Source organism: Chelmon rostratus, chromosome 3 (assembly GCF_017976325.1).
Source record: "Chelmon rostratus isolate fCheRos1 chromosome 3, fCheRos1.pri, whole genome shotgun sequence".
Lineage (NCBI taxonomy): Eukaryota > Metazoa > Chordata > Actinopteri > Chaetodontiformes > Chaetodontidae > Chelmon > Chelmon rostratus.
The window spans coordinates 23,023,196-23,035,554 of NC_055660.1; positions in this window are offsets into that span (position 1 = coordinate 23,023,196).

Below are 12,359 nucleotides of genomic sequence, written 5' to 3' on the forward strand. Positions count from 1 at the left end.
CAGATGTTTTTTCTGAAGACAGTATTGGCACCAAAAACAAACAGAAAAAAAAAAAAACTCCCGAAACTGAATGTTCAGCTGCTGAACCTTCTGTCCTAATTAGACATCAGGAACAAATAAATAACTGGCCGAGGAGAACGGCAACCTGGAGGAGATTTAGGTTTTTAGCTCATGTTGGGGGCTAATTTTGCATTTATTTATCTCCCTAAAACACATATTTAGCACTTATTGATTCTGAAAGGAAAACAATGGAATGTATTAAACTGATTTGGCGCATTTTACACAAATCGCTTCACTTATCATCGGTCGTACTGCTCAGCCTATAAAGTCTTCCGTGGCTCTGACGCAGCTAAACAAGTCCAAGGAAATAACCCAGATGATGTCATAGTGATGTCATCAGGGTTATCCCAGATTTGACTTGGACTTTTTTGAAAGACACGGGTGCTTACCAGGCAGGGAAGGTCGAATGAATTATTGAGTTATTATTGAGGATTGGTTTTGACCGTTCTCTTTTTAAAAATAAAACCTATATAGATGTATTATGTATTGTATAGTCTTGATGTGACATTTAAAAAGATTCCACCTTTTTGTGTTTTCAAATGTTTCTTTGTACATCATATATTTCATTTTTGCTCCATTACATTTGCTGTTAATGGTGTCTAAAAAACCAAAACCAAAATAGGAAGATAATGAAAATGATTAACTACTGTATGCACGGCTAAATATGAGGGACAGAACTCATACTGTGGCGACAGGGTGATCTACCTGAATGCTACAAAAATGAATTTTGCACTGCTGTTCTCTCAGGGTTCAAGGTGTTTGTCAAATCTCTGTCTCTATTGGGAGGCAGTCTGACATCTGTAATGCATTTTTCTGTTCTTTTTGCATGATTAAGCAAACTTGGCATGCAGGTGCTACCCAGTGGACTGCACCAGTACAACAATATTCCCAGAACAAATTAAAGTAGCTGTCGTATGGATCAGTCTCTCTCTCTCTCACTGTTTCTCTCTCTCTCTCTCACACACACACACACACACGCACACACAGACCTACACACAACCAGCCCCAAAACAAACTAATAACACGGCCGATCTCAACTCACAGGAGAACGGCAGCAATCAAACAAACAGAGATTCATGAAACAACAAATCTCTCAAACTTGAATAGATGGGTCTAGAGAGAGCCTTCGTTTCGCTGCATAACGTCTGCCGTATGCCGCGATGTTGGTGCATCAGCACCATGGGCCCTTTCACTACAGTAACGGCTGCAGTGAGGCGGTGCAGCAAATCCTCTAACCCAAATCCACCACGTCCTGCTCTAAGAGTAGTGATGAAGGGGCCTCGAGTGACATCACTAATGCACTAACTAGTTTCAGTCCTCCGCAGTCTCATCACTTATTCAGATGGACCCAGAGAGAGAAAGAGACAGATATAGAGAGCGGGAGAGAGAGAGGCGACAAGCACTTCACACTCTCAATTACGCAGTGGAGCTCATCACTTGGCAATCTGTCCCGATCGCTTTAATTGGCTTGTAATATTGCCTCTGATCTTGTCGCCCAATTAACAGGCCTGTCTGGCAGCAGGACTGGGAAGCCGGCGAGCATGTGATGCCTCCCGATCTGTGCCATATGGAACAGAACCACTGATTGGCCGCTGATGAGGCACCGCTTTGCCCCTCTCACACCAAGCCACTGTATGACAAGGGTTGGTGTATATCCCTACATGTGAATGCGCGCGTGATCGGGGACATTATGGTGGTAATTTTATGTGGATGAGGATGATTCAGTTTTGCAGCTTTGGGAGAGAACTTGCCAGAAGCAATATGATTAAGACGATGTAAAGAGAGAGAGAAACGATAATGCTTCAGCTAGATTGCAGGTTTATTTAAAGCATCAGTGGCGGCTCCAGTCTAAACCTAGCGAGCTAACTAGCTAAAAGCCATATGCTTTGCAATCACAAACAGAAGCCCAGTATGCAGCTAACACCTGAGCAGCTAACATACTGACTGGCTTGTAAAGATGACGTGTTATGACAGGCATTTGCTGGCATAGATATCATTATATCATTTTTCCTTCACATTACCATCAACACTTTTTGTCATCAGATAATGATAAGATAAGACCTTATGTTCAAGAAGCTTGAGAAGCTGAAATTACAAAAAATAAAGGTTTTAGCTTGACTAGACTGACTGAAATGTTCAGTATAGTCTGATGACTAAAAAAGACCAAAATGTTAACAGTTTTCATCGACTAAATGTAGACTACAAAATTTTCTTTGATTGAGACTAAAATGCCCAGACTAGCTTGACTAAAGTTGATTAAATATGATAAAAACTAACATTTGACACTAACAGGACATTTGACACAGGACTAAGATTAAGACTAAGAAGTTTGTCCTTCAGCAGAGTTTTGATCAGTCACCCTCTTATTCTTATGGGTACTTTGAAGCTCTGGACAGAGGTCTCTGGCTCTGCCCGAAACTGATTTTCTTCATTGTTGTTCATTATTAAGCGTCTCATGTGGCAACATTTTTGATATGGATCCACGTATTTGTACTTGTTTCTAAACTATGAAATATATGTTTGTTACTTACCTGCCAACATGTACGCCGATAACAAAGGATCTCCAATGTCGCCTCCATCTCCTGTGGGGCCCCCCAGAGTTCTCTACCTGGATCCATTCATTTCCAATGATATATGCTTCCTTTAGGTCACTTTATCCACAAACACGACTATTGTCTTTTACCGTTATGCTCCTCATTACTCAGAATAATTCTCCCTACTTAGTTGTGGTAATGCAAATGTGCAGCAGTTAGTGGCAGCAACATGCCAAGAAATGTTACGGTGTGCCCTCAAAACGTGGGGAGATGCAAGACGTTAACGTGGATGTCAGCAATGTAGGTTTTTAAAGTACTCAAAATTATTGCCTTTGCAGATGTTAAATATGGAAGGAAATGTATTAAACAAGTCTGTTAGACCTCCAGAATACAGACTATATGTTTGGGGGAGAAACACTGACTGTGCACATAACTGTTTGTTTACAAGAAAACTCCACAGGGTATGTTTAGCCACATACTGCTCATTATTTCGAATGGATGTAAAGGCAGCTTTGTAGCCCAGCAATGAGCAGTTGTACAGCCCTCTCTGTGGTAGCTGGTCCTTCCATGGTGAGATTTCTCTGGCTGAGAAAGAGAAGGGGAATCCAGTGCCCTCTGTCATTAGGCACGGTGACAGCTGAGGGCCCTCAAACGGGAAGCAGATCCTTTTAAACTCTGACCCACTTCAGGTTGAAAACCCAAAGGAGACGGATTCACAGAAATATCAGCATTGGCATATTAACATAAGCACTAACGCACTAAAAACACAATCCGTCTCGTACACACTTAGTTAACCAGCAACTTAGCAAGAAATATTGTGCCTTATCACTTAGCCACCCTGCTAAAGCCTCCTCTAATTCAGAAACGTGCAGCAGCAGGACACAAAATCTCACATCAAGGAATCTATTTCCACTTCACCCCTCTTCCCCACATCACATACATAACATAATGTATGACATAATATTCAGCAAAAGATCGTACAAGACAAATCACTGCAATGCCTTTGATTTCACAGTCCAAGGTGTTTAACTTTCGGCTGCTCTGCCAGCTGACCAGAGCACAAGCTCCAGACACCTGGGCCCCGGCCAGTGCGCCAGAGCCAGTCGAGTATCCCTCGAGCGCTTGGCAGGGAACCCGCTCAACAGTACATGGCATGAAACCCTCGCAAAGCTCTACCTGAGAAAAGCAGATGGCCGGGAAAGGGCAGGGGAGAGGAAGTGGCAAGGCAGGAAAGAGGAGATTGAGGGAGAACGGTGGTGGAGCAGAAAGGGGAAAATCAGAACAGGAAAAAGAGACAAAGGCGCAGAATATGGGGGCATGAGCGAGCCTGTCTGGCCTTGTCTTTGTGTCCACAGCTCTTTTTTTTTTTTTTTTTTTTTTTGGCTCTTTTCAAGTGACTGCTGGGCCATCCCAGCGCTGCTTTTCCCCCATTAACAGGGCCCCACATCTGTTTCTCTCATTCCAGTCGCGCTTTAAGGTCCCTGAAGGTGCAGTTAAATTAGAGCCAGCACAGGTTTATAAATGTAAAATCCTCCAATAATCTGGAGCTGACATGACCCCTAATCTTCTTGCTCTAGTCAGCAGGGCGAACGGCGCTAACTAAGGCTCTGGCAGCACCAACATGTGTTTTGGCCACCAGACGTTTAAGAGGAAGGCGCAGAAACACAGAGGATTTTATGGGGGAACAAGTTCTTATTTGTGTGTCTTTAAGATTGTTGAGACATGCTTGTGGGTGGGACAGGTATCTGATAAATGATTTTTAAAAATCATGAATATTGCAGCCATTCCACTGAAACAATTAGTGTCCTGGATGTTTAAGTATACTTGGAAAACCATATTTTACGCAGAAATAAAGGTATTGTCTTGAATTAATTTCTACCTTGCTCTTTCTACTTACAATGTATGATTCAACAGGGGATCGCAAAATCTTTCAAGATCATGACTAAAACCTTTGGGGATAAAAACAGCGTATACAGGACGGAAAGAAGAAAAGAAGACAGAAAACCCATTTCTCTCAGCTCCAGAGGAGGGGGTTTCACTAAACTAGCCTGTCTAATGCAATTAATCTAATTGGAGCCGGCGTAAAGTGACAAATTACTACCTTTCACACTAGGGACTAAAAGGGAACCTCTAGAGATGGATGTAGGAAAGGATACCTAGGTAGTTAATGTTATATCTTTTAATTCCATCTTAAACCCTATTGTGAATGAAAAATCATTTGCCATTATTATATATTACATATTATGCTTTGTTCAGAGCGTGTGTTCATTTTGATGACACATGATGTACATGTGCAGGTTGTATATATATGATTTCTACAGTTTAGCGTCGAGTTTTGTCTGTGGGTTTGGGCTTCAAACACAAGCAGATGATCGTCCAAACATCTCAACTGTTTTATATGACATTCATAACATGTAGTTAATACAATAATTAATTTTTGGGACAGTCTAAATATCAGGCATTAGACATTTTTTTTTATTTGCATGCACTGACTTATCATTAGCTGAAATCATATGCCCCTCTGAGCCTTCCGGTCATAGTATCAATATCAGGATCTCTGCTTTATTTGCTTGAATCTGCATGCATTTACTCTTGACATTTGAGATTTCCCTTTAATCTTCGAGCATATGCACATGAACTCTGCATATTTCAGTGAAACTGTGTTAATGCGTGCCCTTTTCTGTAACCTTGATTACTTGCTGTGGTATCAAAAAACCTTTTGGACATTGATTTCTGCCCGGGGCCATACTACTGAACCTGGAGCAGCGTATCTCCGTGGATATAATGAACTTAAAGAAAGCTAGCTATTACCGAAACCTCTGACATTTTGACATTATCAAAAGCCTTGGTTAAAGCGCACATATGGAACGAAAATACAATGTACTATACATATGATTTGCATGTCATTTCCATCAGTGATGGGAAGTTTCACATCATCCCTTTTGGTTTGCAGGTGTGGATCTCGATCATTACATGAAAATTTTAATTGGATTTTCCAGACGGCTATGTCAAGTGCTGTTGAAGTATTTATGTAAAGTGGAAACCATCCACTTTCAAGAGATCTTTTTTTTTTTTTACATTTGTTGTGGGCCATGGAATTCCACGTTGCACTTACCCACGATAACCATGAACTCTGACCCCAATAATTGTTCCAAATTGTGACCTGTGAACCCTCGAGCTTGTGAAAAAAACAGAGGAGGAGGCATCCAGAGGTGGAATGCTCCACCGTGTCTCTCCCGGGGCAGGTACTAACGTGTTCTCAGTGAGAACTTCAATGACCCAAAAACACGTCTCCTGTCTCTGAGTGCCGGTCCACCTACATCCCCCCTCCTACTTTCTCCTTCTTAGAGCTTCTTTTTTTCTCCTTTCTCTCTTTCCTGTGTTTTCACTTTTCCTCTTTACCTTTTTCTTCATCCTTCTCCTCTTTAGTCTCTCAAAGTCCATCCCCCTCTGTCACCTTCACTCCAACCTCCGTCCCCCCTCCCTCTTGCTCTCTCTCTGTCTGGAGAGGAAACGGTGGCCATTAAACGTGTCTGCTGGGGTCTGGGGGTCTGGAGAACAACCGTCACATTGTGTGACCCCGCCTTGGACCCCAGACGGACTAATGAATAAGGGTAACCCCCCACCCCCTCCACACCTCTTTCTCCACTCCCACCCCCCTCCCTTCATGCCAGACCCCTGGTAGGTAATTCTCCCACTTCTTTCACAGGGTCCCAGACATCTCCCGCGGCCTTTGACTGAGAGCTTATCTTTTCAGAGGGAAATGTGTGTCATTTGGGGTTTAAGGAAAAACCAAAACAAAAACATTTTCACCACCATACAGTTCGACCCCCTCCTCGAACCCCCGGTCCTTCACTCCTTTCCCTTCTCTTCCAAAACTTGAAGGGTCTGGATGCAGGCTTAAGGAAATAGTGTGAGACATCTCCAATTATCTTGAGGAATATGTAAATAGGTGAAGAGACAGTGGCGGGATTATATGCAACTGGCAACGGCTCATGACATGAGTTGTACAAAAGGCTCGGTGGAAAACAGGATTATTCTAACACAGAGGGGCCAATATATAACAGATTCAGAGCCTAATTATACTAGGAAACTACTGTACAAACTAAGCACAGTCTGTCAGAAATAAATAAATATATCGGAGATATGCACCAAATACTGTTAAAAAGTACGTAAAAGCAGTAAATACTTTCAAAGCGCAACACTTTATCGTGCCGTTTTTCAGGCTCTATATCTGATCATTTGGACACTGACAAACAAAATCCGCAGCCATGAAAAAAAGAAAATGGTCCATCTTTTTGTTCAGAGACACCCACGCAAGCAGTAGAGACTCTTCAATAACCACATGAATAACACAAAGCAGTGGTGCTCCTCTGAAAGGCAACCATGTATCCCTAGGAGATTTAACAATGGTGACATGTGTAAGCTCAATGCATACAAAATATCTTTCTCCCCTGCTCCGTCGCTTTCTCTGTTCTCTTTCTCGCTTTCTTCTTCTTCGTCTTCTGTCATATTTGTCTTACATGGCGCCTGCCCACAGCACATCTCGGCATCGTTTCACAACACTCAGCAATTCAGAGTGGTCTCATTATTAGTATTTCTTCAGTAGCTTTGTAGCTAAAGCACTTGCACTTACGGCTAATGTATTCTGCACACACCAAGACTGACTGCCGCTATCAAAGGACTTGCCTGAACGGCGGTAATAACTGGAAAATTATTTCTGATAGCCTGAAACAATCTTCCAAATCATCACAGAACTTTATTAAAATAATATCAAATCAAATTAGCCAGCGTCCCCCTGTAATGAATTAAGTAAAGGGTTATGCCAGCATTAATCCCATCATGCTCGGAGGCATGGGGGCGGTGGGAACGTTTAATAAACCAGTCAGTCCCTTCAAGCAGCGGGGCCAGCTTCGGATCCACCATCCGCCCTGATGCCCGCTCCGGAGAGGGAAACACATCAAAAGACTTCCTCTCGCCTCGCTTTCTCTCTACCCTTCGCCCCCCCTCCCACCCTCCTCCTTCCCTCCCCCTTTATTCTCTCCCATCCCGCATCTTTCTCTCTTTCTCTCTCGCGCTTGTCTCCCCCTTTTCCTCTCTCTTTTTTCTTTCTCATTCCCCCTCAAACTATTCCTAACCCTCCCTGTGTCTTTCTAAATAATCTGTCGCGTTTTTTCCCCCCCTTCCAATGCTCCATTGTGCCTGTGGGTGAGATTATTCATAAGGGGGTGAATCTTGGTGGAATCTCAGAAGGCTGGTGATAAGTGGTAGAGCCCGTTGGGACGGCTTGGCCTGTCCTCCCAGTGCAGTCTTTCCCCCCAAGCAGAGGCGCAGAGGAGAGGACTGAGACGAAATCAAATAGGCCACTCTTTAGCCGTGGAGAGGCAGGGGTATTTTGGATGTAACTGTGGCCAAATATCACTGAAAGGCTCAGAGGAGATTATGGCTGTCACATTTGAACTACCTTTCCAAAGTGGGAAAAATAAAATATTCAATCTTCTGATTATATAAGCACATAAAGACCTGTTTGGTGCTCCAGCGGGACTGTCCTTCTGACCCGACTCAGTGTGTGCCCTGTTGCTCTAATTAAACTAGAATACTGTTGTTTTCACTTTGCATAATGGAGAAATGCTCTCCTGAACAGATTATCATGACACCAAACCAGTGAGAACTAATGTGTGGAGGCACCATAGATGGCAGACTTGATTATACCGGTGAGCTAAAATGCAGCTGCCCTACAGTAACGCTAGCTCGCCTCTCAGGTGAGGCAACAGAGGCGCCGTGAATGAGCTGGACTTTGTAAATTCTAGGTGCATTTGAATGAATTTGGATGAATTACAAGTTAGTTTGAGTTCATTTGAACTTGAGTGCAGAGATTTTGCTAAAAATGACAAATCAAACCCCGGTCAGCCACAGTTATTTGGAAAAGACAATAAGGATGAAGAGAAAAATTACAGCCCAGTATCAGGGCAAACGTGTAGTAGCGAATAAGGGCAAACGTGGATGGGTCGAACACAGGACTTTACACACCTTAACCAGGCAGTTTCCGTGCCTAAACGTAGCGAAACTGCAACTGTCACACATGTTTCTTAGCAAGCTTTATTTTGAAAGTCTAGCTTGACACTGCATGTTAACTTGACCATGGAGGGAGAATGAGGGTGGACGTGCTGCAGGCGCGAAACATACTTCCCCTGAAATGCATTGGTTTGAAAGTCGTGCTGAGTCTAAGAAGCATTTAGATTCAATTTCATGACTATTTTAACAAACTAGGGTGAAACTATGTTAAAAATGATGCCCGTTGTAAACCTCCATCACAGTTTACAGGCAGGCCTCTTTGCAGCTTTCACGTACTGGACTTGCTCTCGCCCTAAACAGCGTTTGGTGCACTGAGGGATTGTTACTGAACATTTTGGGTGTGCCCACTTTTAGTTTTATTGGGGGTTCAGACAATCTTGCATAACGGATGTTATAATATTGAGTTATGGGATGCTATCATAGCTGTTGGAAACTATGTTTATTAACACATAGCAAATTAGGAAACAGTTTCCCAGCCACCATTTATATGATATAAGCCATGCGGGTGCTTTGACTAATTTCACCCACATTCATTCCTGAACTTCTTATCTCCTCTATCTGTTTCTCTGCCTCTCAGTGTCTCTGATCCGCTCCCCCCTAACAACCATCACCACTCTTTCTGAAAGTTTTTGGACAGAACGCACAGGCGGAGGCCCGGGGGCGGGTCACTGCGTACCATGCGGGCGGAGGTGAGATAGCAGGTAGGCAGCAGGGCACGGATGGCAGACAAAGAGAAGGCGGCCAGCGTTTGATGTAGGGCACTGTCCGCGAAGCAGAGCAGCGGGCCCACAGGCTAGCCAGATTTTTGAAGGGCTATTCAAATTCTTCGCCCGCTTCAGAATATGTCAAGACATGCCTTGATATCGCTGAATCTCTAGAGTTAGTCACTGCAAAGTGTGTGTGTGTGTGTGTGTCTGAGTGTGTTTGATGGGCATCACTGATAACCTCGCCCCCCTCCATCTCTGTTTCCATGTGTCTTCAATGTGTGAGAAAGTATGGGTGAGAGAGGGAGGGGTCATCACGCTGTTTCCCCTAAGGAGGGTTTGTCCTGTGCCATCTGGCACCTCAGAAGCATGGGCACAGGAGCAGGAGGGGGCCTCTGTGTGTGTGTGTGTGTGTGTGTGTGTGTGTGTGCGGTTTATGTGCCCTGTATGTCCCATGTGCCCCACTCCTTCGTACCCCTAATTTTGACACCTCAACATCCTGTCCTCATGTTTTCTTTCACCGATGTTCTTTTTTTCTTTGTCTTCAGCTCTCTGCAAACTCAAAACCGTGATGGGAAAGCACTTCTTTTTTTGCACATGGACACCCCCTCCTCCCTCTCCCTCTTTTTATTCTCTCCGATCGCTTTCTCACATATTCTTTGCGTTACCTTCTTTCCTTTCTTTTACGTTGCTGTTGTCCCTTCATCCCTTCTTCACTTCCCACTTCCCTTCCTTCCCTCCATCTTACCCCTTTCTTCCACATCGCACTTTTTCTCTCCTCCGTATGTGATGCATGGCAACAGCTCGGCCAGCTGATGAGGGCCAGTTAGAGATAGCACCCAACCTTGACACCCGCAGCTGCAGTCCACACACACACACACACACACAGAGGGGAGGGGGAGAAGGACTGGGGGCATTGCGCTATGTAAAATAATCACGATGCATTTACATTCATCGTGGCGTGTATTTGTTGCTATAATAAGGCTGGAGAAATCATGAATATTCACACACACTTTAAGCAATTATGATAATCTGCATTATTCCTAGCCTCGCTGCTATCTGTCAGAGGAGGAGGCGGCAGAGGCGAGAAAAGTAGGTTGGGATAGTCCACAGTTTTACATTCTTCAAATTATATTGCGTGTTTCTTTCTCCCTTTCCCCCTCTCATCCATTCTCCCTCTCTCCTTCTTTGTCTGCCTCGCTCTGCTCCTTTGTATCTTCGTTTCTCTGCTCTTCCTCCGTCCGCTTCTTCATCTCCTTCGCTCCTCATATTTTACTCTCTTCTTCTCGGCTTGTTCTGCGCTAAAGTCCATTGTGCTGTGCGAAGAGGAGGGGTAGGATCCCGGAGTGAGAATGGCCCCTGGGTGCTACAGAGCTGGCAGCAGTGTTGGTCTAATCTTCCGGGTCAGGCCTGGCGCTTTCATCTTCTCTCACTTGGAGCCCCTTGTGTTTGATGTGAACTTAGCCCAGGAATAACTGTTCCTTTCTTCTCTACTAACCTGGCCCTGGAGTAGGGGAAAGCACTTTGTTGTTATCCTAGGAGCCAAACAATGCTGGAAGGAGCGCAGAAAACCTTAATGAAAGGCTTTTGATCCACACTGATATTAAAACGAGAACCTTGAGAGAGCGTGAGGAAGAAAAATAAAAGACAAAAAAAGTGCCGAAATCGCAGAAATCAAAATGCAAATTGCATCGGAATGGTTAGATGGAAACGTTCTTTAATTCCCACCCTTTGAAATTAATTATTTTAGATTTGCCTGCATTTGTTTCAAGTTTGAGGGAAAAGAATAAAGGAGCAAGCTAATTTATTGTAGACGTGGAATTTAAATTAGCACATAGAGCCTTGCAGGGTTTTAATGATTAATTTTCTCAGGTTTGCACCATGCAAAACAATTTCTCTGCTTCCCACAATTAAAGCCAAGTGTATCTGTGCCTCGGCACATCAAGGCAAAGGTGTTTTTTCTACATGTATATATGTTTACATTACTGCTGCACCACTAAACCTCACAGCAACTTGCTAGCTGTTATCTTCCCTTGAAGCCATCCAACGACCTCAGTCTTCGACCCCGCGATTTTCCGTTCATGTGCTGCAGGCCTCGTACGACTGCGGGAGGAAAAAAATAGCTGGTGTTTACAGGGTAATTTGTGGATCTTTGGGGTGATTTAGTGCTCTCTGCTGGGCTGCCGGACTTGGACAAGGTTTCCTTAATGCTGGCTCAACAGCAGCACAACATCGTCTTTTCCGCCCTCAACTTATTTGAAAGTGTCAAAGCTAAACCTTTTCAACCTACAATTTGAAAATGAAGTTGATCCCAAAGGCCAAAAAAACAAATCACAAACAAGCCTCTCTTTTAGGAGGAAGGAAATACACATTGGTATTCGACATGCTTGCTGCCATGGTGATAGCCCAAACCTCTGTGCAACAGCAGCACATTAACCCCTCTTGACCCTCTATTCTCACCTGTGATAAAAGAGGAGGAAGAGAAGGAGGAGGTGCCCCCCCTTCCACCGCGCCGCACTTTCGAGTACCCGGGCACCAGCAGGCCCTTGAGAGCCCACGGTCATTAGGAGCGCTTTATTCTTCTAGAGGTAGAGAAAAGGAGAGAAGAGGAAAACGGAGAGGAGGAAGAGGAGCATTGAGCCTGAAAGATAATGTATGGTCAGGGTTGGAGACTTGTGGGCACTGGATGAAGAGAAGGTCGAGAGAGAAGCCGTGCTTTCATACAGAAGCACCAAGCAAGCCAGCTGCTTTTGGGTTTTTGTTTGTCTTTCATTCTAAGTAAAGAGAGGTAGGGGAAAGAGCTATGGATAATTGGTCCAGGGCGCTGACTTACACACAGGGCTGTGGACACAGGATATAGAGTTTCAAACTCTTTGTTCCTCATCTTACCTATTGGCCCGCTTGTGTTTTGTCTGCTGAAGACGGAAAAAAGCTTTTTCAGCGCTCGCCTGGGGTGCATGAAGTTTGAATGAACCGGAGGAAAGAA